This window comes from Callospermophilus lateralis, unplaced genomic scaffold (assembly GCF_048772815.1).
Source record: "Callospermophilus lateralis isolate mCalLat2 unplaced genomic scaffold, mCalLat2.hap1 Scaffold_72, whole genome shotgun sequence".
Classification (NCBI taxonomy): Eukaryota; Metazoa; Chordata; class Mammalia; order Rodentia; family Sciuridae; genus Callospermophilus; species Callospermophilus lateralis.
In genome coordinates, this window is record NW_027515276.1 from 8,373,323 (window position 1) to 8,385,255 (window position 11,933).

The following is an 11,933-nucleotide window of genomic DNA, read 5'->3' on the forward strand; positions in this document are numbered from 1 at the left end:
GGGTCTTACAATATAGGAATGTAGATGATTTTCCACCTGCTGAGAACATCAAAGATCCATGGAGAAATGATCCTTGCAGAAGATATAGGCAGCTATGTAGGACCTGAGAGAGCAATAGTCATCTTCCATGGCAAACAACCTGGTCAGGATTAATTGATAGTCTGAATCAGCCTCTCTCTTCTTAATGAAGAGAAGATGAACTGAACCAGGCCTCTGTGGAGAGCTGTTCCCTGGTGCCTATGGTTGATATACCATTCTAACTTCTGAATGTGTCACAGGATGTTGGGGCAGCCTACATCTCATGGGAACCCTGGATGCAACTGTTAGCACAAAGTGGTTACCAAGGTAGTGACCATATTCAGTTCCTGAAAGAAGTGACCTCACTTCACTTCCTTGGTGATGGAATTCTCTGAACCTGGGATCCAGGAAGGAAGGCACCCAGAGCCAGTCCCACTCCCAGTTCCAGTGGGCTAACTTGTTTGCTTTTCCCAAAGACATAGTCAGTCTTTCTTGGTACCTACTGATGTGAGGACTGAAAAATGCCAGCAGAGCTCTGATGAGGGGCCTTTCCTGAGAAAGCAGGTAGTGGCTCACCTTTGGCTCCTGACAACTTCACAGAGTTGGACAAGGAGACCAGATCTGAAACAGGACAGGCCATTGTGGGGGAACATAATATGGCCCACCAGTCAGAAGACACTCCGGATAGTCACAGACCTATTTGGGGGAAGTAAGTGCCTTTGCCGTTGTAGGTGTGAGTTTGTGGTTTTTTCTCATGTTCTGAGAATAGGTATGAAAAGTGGTTTGTTTGGTTTGGAGTGGACTGTTTCTAGTAAGTCGTTTGACATGGTGAGTGTTTCTAGGTCTGTGTATCCAACTGTATCCGTGGTTGTAGACATTAGAAAAGAGAATGCATCAATGGATGTGTTGTCTCTAGTTGAAAGCTTCCCCACATTCATACTGCCCAATTAATGAATGGACTGCAGCTTGCCTTATGGATGGGCAACATCTACTATCTTCTAAAGTTCCTGTTTTCTTCGTGAATTCTGGCCACTCTCCAGAATAGGCTCATGGTTTTGTTTCCCAAATATGTAACACCACAAGATTCTGTGACATGGCCATGTACTGGATTGCTGAAGGGAATGCGAGCATCTAAGAAAACTCAGATTTCAGTGTGACCAGTAAAGTCTCAGTGGAGAAACCCTTCTTTGGGCCATTTGCTTACTTCTATTTCTATTACCCTGAATGTCAGGAAGGTCTTTGCCTCAGGCCACCCCTTTGTGTAGCCTGAAGAAAACTGTTTTCATATGGAAATGTATGGACATCACCTGTGGCTCTTTGCTTAATTGATTTGGAATGAGATGTGTCTGAATCAGCCTCTTGTCCTTGTATGAGGTTGTGGCTTTGATTCTCAGCACCTGATGGATCTAAAGAAAGATCCCATGTGCTTCCAAAACTAAAATGGCCAAAAGAGCAGTCATGGTTGATGAATATTTTTGCCTTCTTGTTTTAGGTTCTTGACCTCCATAAAGTGAGATTAGGGATCCTTTGGGTCAAATGAGTTCTTGAAATCCCTGCAGAGGCTAGCCCATATTTGCTTGGGTTTTCTCATGACTCCAAATCACATAAAGAATCTATACCCTACAGCCAGTAGGCCTCAAATTGGAGAAGTGGAACACTTTAACAGCAGGAATATTTGATCATTCCTGGTTCACAGGAAGAGTGTCCAGGCCATCATGATTTTAGGCAAATGAGGGGCAAGTGAGCTTATTTGGGCTCATAGAAACCTCCAGCTGGAGGTTATGATGAGTGTCTACATGGAAGAAGATGATGGCCCTGTGGGAGTGTTTTGATTTTAATTGTGGTCATTTTTTGGCGGATGGAAGGGATGACTGGGTCCACCTGGGCTTGAACTCTGGTGTGATTCCCCTTAGAGACTGAGTTCTGAAACTGACCTCAGAGAAGTATTGCCATGAATTGTGTTGGGATTTTAGGAGGCCACGCATGAGACTCACTCTTGGAAACTGAGATCTAGGCCCTGGGTGGTTTCCACAGAGGCCTGAGAATCTCAGCCAGGATATCACATGATTTTATTCTGAAAGACTTAGCACCCATATTTGAGAGTCAAAACACACATGGACCTCACATTGTAGATGTCAGTTGGCCTGGCTTTAGGAGACCTTTTGGCAACTGTTTGAGAAGCATTGACTGTGAGAGTTCTCCAGAGCGTTCATTGTAATGAACTTTCTCAACACTTAATGGTTACTGAATGAATTGAAACCCACAGTGCCTCTAACTTCATCCTTGAAAAATTTCTAGATAAATACCATGAAATTTTTGAAATTCCCATGACCAGGTGGCACTGCAGAAACTTTTGATGTCCTGTTGCTGATCATGTGTATACCAGACAGTGCCTTGTTTTTGACTGGGTTTCATGAAAATGGTGTAGAACAAGAGAAGCGAGTAATTTGGAGCCTGCTGAGTAGGGGGCCTATAGCAGTGGTGGGCAGGTGTGTGATAAAACATCATGGTGGGGGCATGTGAATCTGCCTTTGGCTTCCAAATTTTTTGTGACTGATATAGTGCAGACATCAGACCCTTATATGTAAAGGCATCTTGTTAAATGGAGAGTTTTCAGGGCAATATTCAGAATCAGGTTGCTATGGTTATTGGGGCAAGCTATGTGGGATACAAGCCTGGTTGGTGCATTCTCCTGCAGACCCTGACCCACCACACGTGACAGAACTCCCTCCAGCACTGTATCTCAGATGAACTTTTTATGTTTTGTGAAGCAAATACCAAATTCCCAGTGCAGCAGCAAGAAATACCACGAAAAGTGGAGGATGACCAAATGTCTTCACAGTCCCCACTGGGAGACACTTAGCTTCCAATGGACACAGTTTAGCTACAAAGAGAGAATTGAGCACTGCTGCCTCATGTTCATTGGAATATAAGAAACCATGTCTTTCGGTTACATAGATGCAGACCCAGCTATGATGGTCTCACTACAAAGGAAGCTAAAGCTCATGACAACAACATATATTTCAAGTGCCCCACCTCAGAAGCCGTTTCCCAAGAATTCTTAGGCCAGCAGAGCTCCTTTTTGTGGAGTGTTTACCCTGTCCTTTACTTTTGGAAACTCCTCTACCACCTCCAAGGTTGTGAACTCCCGAGCATATTCCATTCCATATATGTATTCATAGATTTTCACACTTTTCTACTCTAATTGTGTTTTACTTGGGGCGTAGGTAATGTCAAGGCATTGTTCTGGATGTGAGTGGGAAGATATTTGTGTAGCACATATTTACATACACATTGGATTCATTTTTCAATTTTCCATTTGAAATACTGAATCCCTGACAGTAACCCATACCCTACTAGTCTCTGACTAATAATCCTAATATGATGGTGAAAAATAAGCCAAAAAGAGAAGAAACACAAGCAGTTCAGAGGACGCATTGTGTATAGTTGGAATTGCCTTTTGCATTATATAATGTAGGAGTTATAAGTCTAGTCAATTTTTTGTTGAAATAGTTCTAAATGTGTTTTTAAAATTAGCAAATATGTGAATCCCTGTCTCCCTTTCTCTGTAGCCTATTCAGCACATGTATTTTTATATGCACATATAGAATTCTACCTGATATCACTCGTATACACTTGTGAGGTGGCTGAATTGGCAGATGCAAATTGAGAGAAGAGTTCACTCCTCCTAAACGCTGTTGGAACTGAAAATTCAACCTATGGGTGAGCTTCCTAGTTGAAAAACATTATACATGAATCCATGTTCAGTAAAATGAACATTTTTCGATCTGTGGATTATATACATTTCATGATGAATTTCTATTGGCATATATGTTGCTACTTTTTTTTTCTTTTATTGGTTGCTCAAAACATTACAAAGCTCTTGAATATCATATTTCATACATTAGATTCAAGTGGGTTATGAACTCCCATTTTTACTCCAAATACAGATTGCAGAATCACATTAGTTACACATCCATATTTTTACATAATGCCCTATTAGTTACTGTTGTATTCTGCTACCTTTCCTATACTCTACTATCCCCACTCCCCTCTCTTCCCATCTTCTCTCTCTACCATACCTACTGTAATTCATTTCTCTCCTTGTTTATTTTCCCACAACCTCTTATATGTAATTTTGTGTAACAATAAGTGTCTCTCTCCATTACCATGCAATTTCCCTCTTCTCTCCCTTTCCCTCCCACGTCATGTTTCTGCTTAATGTTAATCTTTTCTTCATGCTCTTCCTCTCTGCTCTGTTCTTAGTTGCTCTCATTATATCAAAGAAGACATTTGGTAATTGTTTTTTAGGGATTGGCTAGATTCACTAAGCATAATCTGCTCAGTGCCATGCATTTCCCTGCAAATTCCATGATTTTGTCATTTTTTAATGCTGCGTAATTCTCGATAGTATATAAAAGTCACATTTTTTTATCCATTCATCTATTGAAGGGCATCTGGGTTGGTTCCACAGTGTAGCAATTGTGAATTGTGCTGCTATGAAAATCCATGTGGCAATATCCCTGTAGTACGCTCTTTTAAGGTCTTCAGGGAATAGTCCGAGAAGGGCAATAGCTTGGTCAAATGGTGCTTCCATTCCCAGCTTTCCCAGGAATCTCCATACTGCTTTACAAATTGGCCGCATCAGTTTCAGTCCCACCAGCAATGTACAAGAGTACCCTTTTCCCCACATCCTCGCCAGCACTTGTTGTTGTTTGACTTCATAATGGCTGCCAATCTCACTGGATTGAGATGATATTTTAGGGTGGTTTTTATTTGCATTTCTCTTACTGCTAGAAATGGAGAGCATTTTTTTCATGTACTTGTTAATTGATTCTATGTCCTCCTCTGAGAAGTTTCTGTTCAGGTCCTTGGCCCATTGGGTTATTGGTTATCTTATTGTCTAATTTTCTAAGTTCTTTGTATACTTTGTATACTCTGGATATTAGGTCTCCATGTGAAGGGTGAGGACTAAAAATTTGTTGCCATGATGTAAGCTCCATATTTACCTCTCTTATTGTTTCTCTTTCTGAGAAAAAATAATTCAGTTTATGTAAGTCCCATTTGTTGATTCTTATTATTAACTCTTGTTCTTTGGGTGTCCTATTAAGGAATTTGCAGCCTGACCACACAATATGTAGATCGGAGCCAACTTTTTATTCTATCAGACGCAGAGACTCTGATTTGAATCTAGCTCCTTGATCCACATTGAGTTAACTTTGGTGCATGGCGAGAGGAGGGGATTCAGTTTCATTTTGTTGCATATGGATTTCCAGTTTACCCAACACCATTTGATGAAGATGCTATCCTTCCTCCATTGCAGGCCATTAGCTCCTTTATCAAATATAAGATAGTTGTAGCTTTTTGGATTAGTTTCTGTGTCCTCCATTCTGTACCATTGGTCCACCCGCCTGTTTTGGTACCAGTACCATGCTGTTTTTATTATGATTGCTCTGTAATATAGTTTGAAATCTGGTATCGCTATACTGCCTGATTCACACTTCCTCCTTAGAATTGCTTTTGCTATTCTGGGTCTTTTATTTTTCCATTTGAATTTTATGATTGCTTTATCTATTTCTACAAAAGTTTCTATGGGATTTTGATTGGCATTGCATTAAACCTATAGAGAACTTTTGGTAATATCACCATTTTGATGATGTTAGTTCTGCCTATCCATGAACACGGTATATTTTTCCATCTTCTAAGATCTTATTCTATTTCTCTTTTTAGGGTTCTGTAGTTTGCATTATATAAATCTTTCACCTCTTTTGTTAGGTTTATTCCCAAGTATTTAATTATTTGAGGAAATTGGGAATGCAGTGTTTTGACTCATTTTTGTTTCAGAAGTTTTGTCGCTGATATACAGAAATGCCTTTGATTTATTCATGTTGATTTTGTATCCTGCCACATTGCTGCATTCATTTATGAGTTCTAGTTGTTTTTTCTGTAGACCCTTTTGGGTCTTCTATGTATAGAATCATGTCATCTACAAATAGTGATAATTTAAGTTCTCCTTTTCCTATTTTTATGCCTTTAATGTCTTTCATCTCTCTAATTGCTCTGGCAGTTTTTCGAGAACTATATTGAATAGAAGTGGTGATAGAGGACATCCCTGTCTTGTTCCAGATTTTAGAGGGAATGCCTTCAATTTTTCTCCATTCAGAATGATGCTAGCCTGAGGATTAACATAGATAGCTTTTACAATGTCGAGGTAAGTTCCTGTTATCCCTAGTTTTTAAAATGTTTTGAACATAAAGAAATGCTCTACTTTGTTGAATGGTTTTTCTGCGTCTATCAAGATGATCATATGGTTCTTATCTTTAAGTCTATTGATGTTGTGAATAACATTTATTGATTTCCATATATTGAACCCTCCTTGCATCCCAGGGATGAATCCAAGTTGATCATGGTGCACGATTTTTTTGATGTGCCTTTCTATCCAATTTGCCAGAATTTTAATGAGGATTTTTGCATCTAGGTTCATCAGAGATATTGGTCTGTAGTTTTCTTTCTTTGAGGTGTCTTTGTCTGGTTTCAGAATCAGGGTGATGTTGGCCTCATAGAATGAATTCGGCAGAGCTCCCAGTTTTTCTATTTCCTGAATAACTTGAGAAGTATTGGTATTAATTCTTCTTTAAAGGTTTTGTAAAACTCTGCTGTATACCCATCCGGTCCTGGGCTTTTCTTGGTTGGTAGTCTTTTGATTGCTTCTTCTACTTCATCCATTGATATTCGTCTGTTTAAATTGTGTGTTCCCTTATGACTCAGTCTGGGCAAATCATATGACTTAAGAAATTTATCGATGTCTTCACTATTTTCTATTTTATTGGAATACAGGTTTTCAAAATAATTTCTAATTTTCTTCTGTATTTATGTAGCATCTGTTGTAATATTGCCTTTTTCATCCCGTATGTTAGTAATTTGATTTCTCTCTCTTCTTCCCTTCGTTAGCATGGCTAAGGGTCTGTCTATCTTATTTATCTTTTTGAAGAACCACCTTTTAGTTTTGTTAATTTTTTCAATAGTTTCTTTTGTTTCAATTTCGCTACATTTGCTGTTGTTTTGCTCTTCCTTTTTTAAGGCTTTGAGATGAAGTGTGAGCTCATTTATTTGTTTTTCTTTTCTATTTTGAGGAATGACCTCTAGGCGATGAATTTACCCCATTAAAACTTCTTTTCATTGTACCCCATAGAATCTGATATGTTGTGTCTGTATTTTCATTTATCTCTAAGAATTTTTTGATTTCCTCCTTTATGTCTTCTGTAACCCATTGATCATTCAGTAACATATTCTTCATTTTGGATGTGATGTATGATTTTTTCTTCCTTCTTTTATCATTGGTTTCCAGTTTCATTCCATTATGATCACAAAAAATTCATGATATTATCTCCACCCCTTTATATTTACTGAGGGTTGCCCTATGGCATAACATATGGTCTATTTTTGAGAAGGATCCATGTGCTGGTGAGAAAAAAGTATATCCACTTGATGATGGTTGATATATTCTATATATGTCAGTTAAGTCTAGGGTATTAATTGCGAGATTGAGTTCTATAGTTTCTTTTTTCAACTTTTGTTTGGAGGATCTGTCCAATGGTGAGAGAGGTGAGTTGAAGTCACCCATAATTATTGTATTGTGGTCTATTTGATTCTTTAACTTGAGGAGAATTTGTTTTATGAACATCGCAGCACCATTATTTGCTGCATGAATATTGATAATTGTTATGTCTTGTCGGTGAATGGTTCATTTTAGCAGTATATAATGTCCTTCTTTATCCCTTTTGATTAAATTAGTCTTGAGGTCGATTTTATTCGATAGGAGGATGGTCACCCCTGCTTGCTTACGAGGACCGTGTACATGGTATAAATTTTCCCAATCTTTCACCTTCAGCCTGTGTATGTCTTTTCCATTCAGATGTGTCCCCTGGAGGCAATATATTGTTGGATTTTTTTTTTATTTCAAGTTACAAGCCTATGTCACTTTATTCGAGAGTTTAAGCCATTTACTTTTAGAGTTACTTTTGATATATGGTTTGTAATGCCACCCATGTTTGCTTATATCTTTTTTTTAAATTAGTTTGTTTCTCCATGATTAGCTTTTCCCCCGCCCTCTGTCATTACTGAGGCACTTCTCACTCATGGTTTTCATTGTTGATTTTCATTTCTTCCTCGTGTAGTGTTTTGCTCAAGATGCTTTGCAATGCTGGTTATCTGGCTGCAAATTCTTTTAGGTTTTGTTTATCATGAAATATTTTTATCTCGTTGTCTTACCTTAAGCTTAATTTTGCTGGATACATAATTCTTGGTTGGCATCCATTGTCTTTCAGTGTTTGAAGTACGTTGTTCCAGGATCTTCTCACTTCCAGCATCTATGATGAAAAATCCATTGTTAACCTTTTTGGTTTACCCTTGATTGTAATGATTGTTATCTGCCTCCTTTCTCTGGTAGCTTTTAATATTTTCTCTTTGTTCTGTATATTGGATATCTTCATAACAATGTGTCTTGGCATTGGTCTACTGTGATTTTGTGTGCTCGATGTCCTGTAAGAATCTACAATTTGTTTATCCCTTTCCATTTTTATTTCTGGAAAGTTTTCTGTAATTATTTCATTCAGCAGGTTTCTCATTCCCTTGGTTTGAATCTCTGTACCTTCCTCTATCCATATGACTCATTAGTTTTTTTTTTATGTTATCCCATATCTCTTGAATGTTTTCTCATAATTTTTTACAGCATTTCTTTGTTGGCTAGACTTTTTTCAAGATGATATATTTTGTCTTCATTCTGTCTTCTACTTGCTCTACACTGTTAGTGATACTCTCAATTGAATTTTTAATTTGGTTTATCATTTTCTTGATTTCTAGAATTATTGTTTGATTTTTCTAATAATCTCTATCTCCTGATAAAGATGCTTAATTTCTTATTTTATCTGTTTATGTAATTTATTTTCAATGCGTTCTATCACTGTTTGTTTTTGCTGTCTCGTATCCTCTTTAAGGTTCCATTCCATCTGTCTAAGGTATTCCTTGAGTTCTTTATATGACCATTTTTCTGATGACTCTAGGTGCTCTTGAATATTTAGGCTGTCCTTCATTGTTTGTACTCCTTTTCTTCCTTGCTTTTTTATGCTTCTCATGTTACTTCTCGTTCTGTTTGACTACTGAGTTACTGCTTACTCTTATAAATTTATTTGATGCTTGAGAGGAAAGATATTAGAAGGGAAGGGAGAAGTCACTAAAGAGAATGAGAGTAGGCAGGTAGAATTCAAGTAAGGGTGAATAAAAAAATTGAAATGAAATGAAAAGACAAAAAAAATAGAAAATAAAGAAAGAAAATTTTAAGTAATAATGATGATTAAAAAATTGAAAATTAAAATTTAAAATAATAATATTAATAATAATAATAATAAAATAAAAGAAATTAAAAAAATAAAAACATTTAAAAAAGTTAATGAACAACAACAAAAATGAAAATGAAAGTAAAAGAAAAAATACAAATAAAAAAATAGTAATAATACATGCAGTCCTAGAGTTCAATTAACTTCTCTTCCAGTAGGTGGAGCTGTGCGCACTGGGCCATGCTTCTCCTCTCAATAAGTGGGAACCAATCACTGTGCAGCAGCTCTTCCTCCCAGACTTGGCGGGTCTCCAACCCTGAGTGCCTAGGGCCTTCTCTTGTGCTTCCTCAAGCCAGGCCCCACTCACCTGTGACGCTCACCACAATACTGGTTACAAGCCAGGCCTCTGCTCCTGGTAGCCCTGTTTCCATGAACGCCTGGGCACACTCTCCGTGATTGCCTCCCTCAGACCCTAAGTTTGTAGAGCTTGGGGCTGAGAAACCCCAGCGAATTTGCTTGCCCTTCGGGAGCCATGGCCCCGGTAGGTGGTGTAAGAGACCTCAATTGTCAGCACTGGTGGGAGCGGTAGCCGGCAATTACACGCCTCGAGTCCCGAGCCAATCCTGATTCCCTAGGTCTGGGTATCGCGCTCCTTGGAGAGCTGGGAGGGGCCATTACGGCACAGGTGGGAAGGGCCCTTGAGGTTTCCCTGCGGTGTTGAGAGAGATGGCAATGGGATAACACACTTGTCGCACTGGTTTCAATGAAGTTATCTCCTCCGACTGTGACGTCAGTTCGCTGCCATGGTGGTATCCCATTAAAATGGTGACCGTTCGTTCCCTTTGCTGGGTGACCAATGCAACAGGTGGGTCCTGACTATCTCTCCCAAGCCCCATTTCAATCCTGTGGCCACTGCCTATGAAGGCTCAGTTGGCTTTTAACTCTGTCAATTCCGAAAGCCCGACCAATTATTTCAGCGGGAATGTTAGTGCTGAGTCACAAAAACCAGATGAATCTAAGCTTGAATGCAGCCAATCCGGGCTTTGTGTGTGTTCTGAGGGGCCCAGACTGTTCGCCCCAGATTCACAACAGGTCAATATTGCCTAGTGATTCTGAGCAAACAGCATTTAGACAGTTTACGACTCCCTATGCCCGCGCAGCTGAAGAGATCAGAGACTTGAATTCTCCATGCCTGCCTTCATAATGGATCTCCTGTATTGCTACTTTTTAATATCTGTGCATTTGCGTGTGTGTGTGTGTGTGTGTATATATATATATATATATATATATATATATATACTCTTTAGATTTTTCAAAATATGAAATATATGTGTCTTATTATGCACTCCCTAAATACATTCATATTCATATCTGTGGATTTATAATCAACTTTCAACAAGATTATTTTCAGAAATAATCATCCACCTGAAATACATATTGTTTCCTAGTACTGAAAACTAAATTCAGTGAATGGTGCATACAAACCCTAATATTTCTGCAGTTACTTAGCCAGTTTAAAATGAATGCAAGTAGATTCCTAGGGGACATGATGTGTATTTTGACTTTCATTTTTATTCAACACTTGTACGTTACTATGTCTTCAGTTCATGCACACGATGGGATATATATTTCAGTCACAAATTAGAAAATTTATAGGCATTTGTTTCACGATCAATCACTTCCTGATTCAGAACACATGTATTCCTCCATGTTTCTTGACTGGTCTTTTCATGAGACTTCTTTCCAAACATATTATTTTTGTTTAACATCATCACGTGTAAAGCAAAACTCAAACACCATTCATCATAAACCATAATCCTAATATTACCATTAGATATATAACTGGTTGGAATGAATGATTGTATATCAATATAAGATTTCTTATATATTTTCACATATCAATTCAATCCATTATTTAAAGTGGAATCAGTTATGTTATTTATTCATAGTATGGTCTATTCATGCATTATCTCTATATTAATAGACACAGGGTACACCTCTTTGTACCCCTAATACTAATGTATACGTCTTCAAAATATTGCTCCCAGAAATGGTGAAAGAAATACTCATGCCACCTGATCTACATATACATTTTATCACAGTAATATTCTGAACAAAAAAAACCCATAAAAATGTCACACTTATGATTGTACCAAAGCCTAAAAGGAAAGTGAACGTGGATAACTAATAACATTCATGTCCAGGGTGCCTAATGCTCTCAAATGTCATTCCCATTCGTGACGAGATATTTGTTTTTTCCTATGATTATGTATTCAAACTCAACCCTGTTGAAAATGTCTAATCCTATCACTCACTTTATACTTTGCCTGATTTCGTAATGTCTCTATTGACACCTGCTTTCCTACATATTTTCCCCAGTTCATCATTGTGACTGACTCTTCACATGTGCTGACATTTCCATTCACTCTCTAAACGAAACCCTATTGCTAAAGAAGCTTTTTATTCCAAATCATATACTCACTCTTCTTCCTAAACCTACTGACTATCTTCCTAATCCTACTGACTATCCCTTTTTGACTGGATGTTCTCTTCTACATTCAATCATCCAAGGTACAAGGT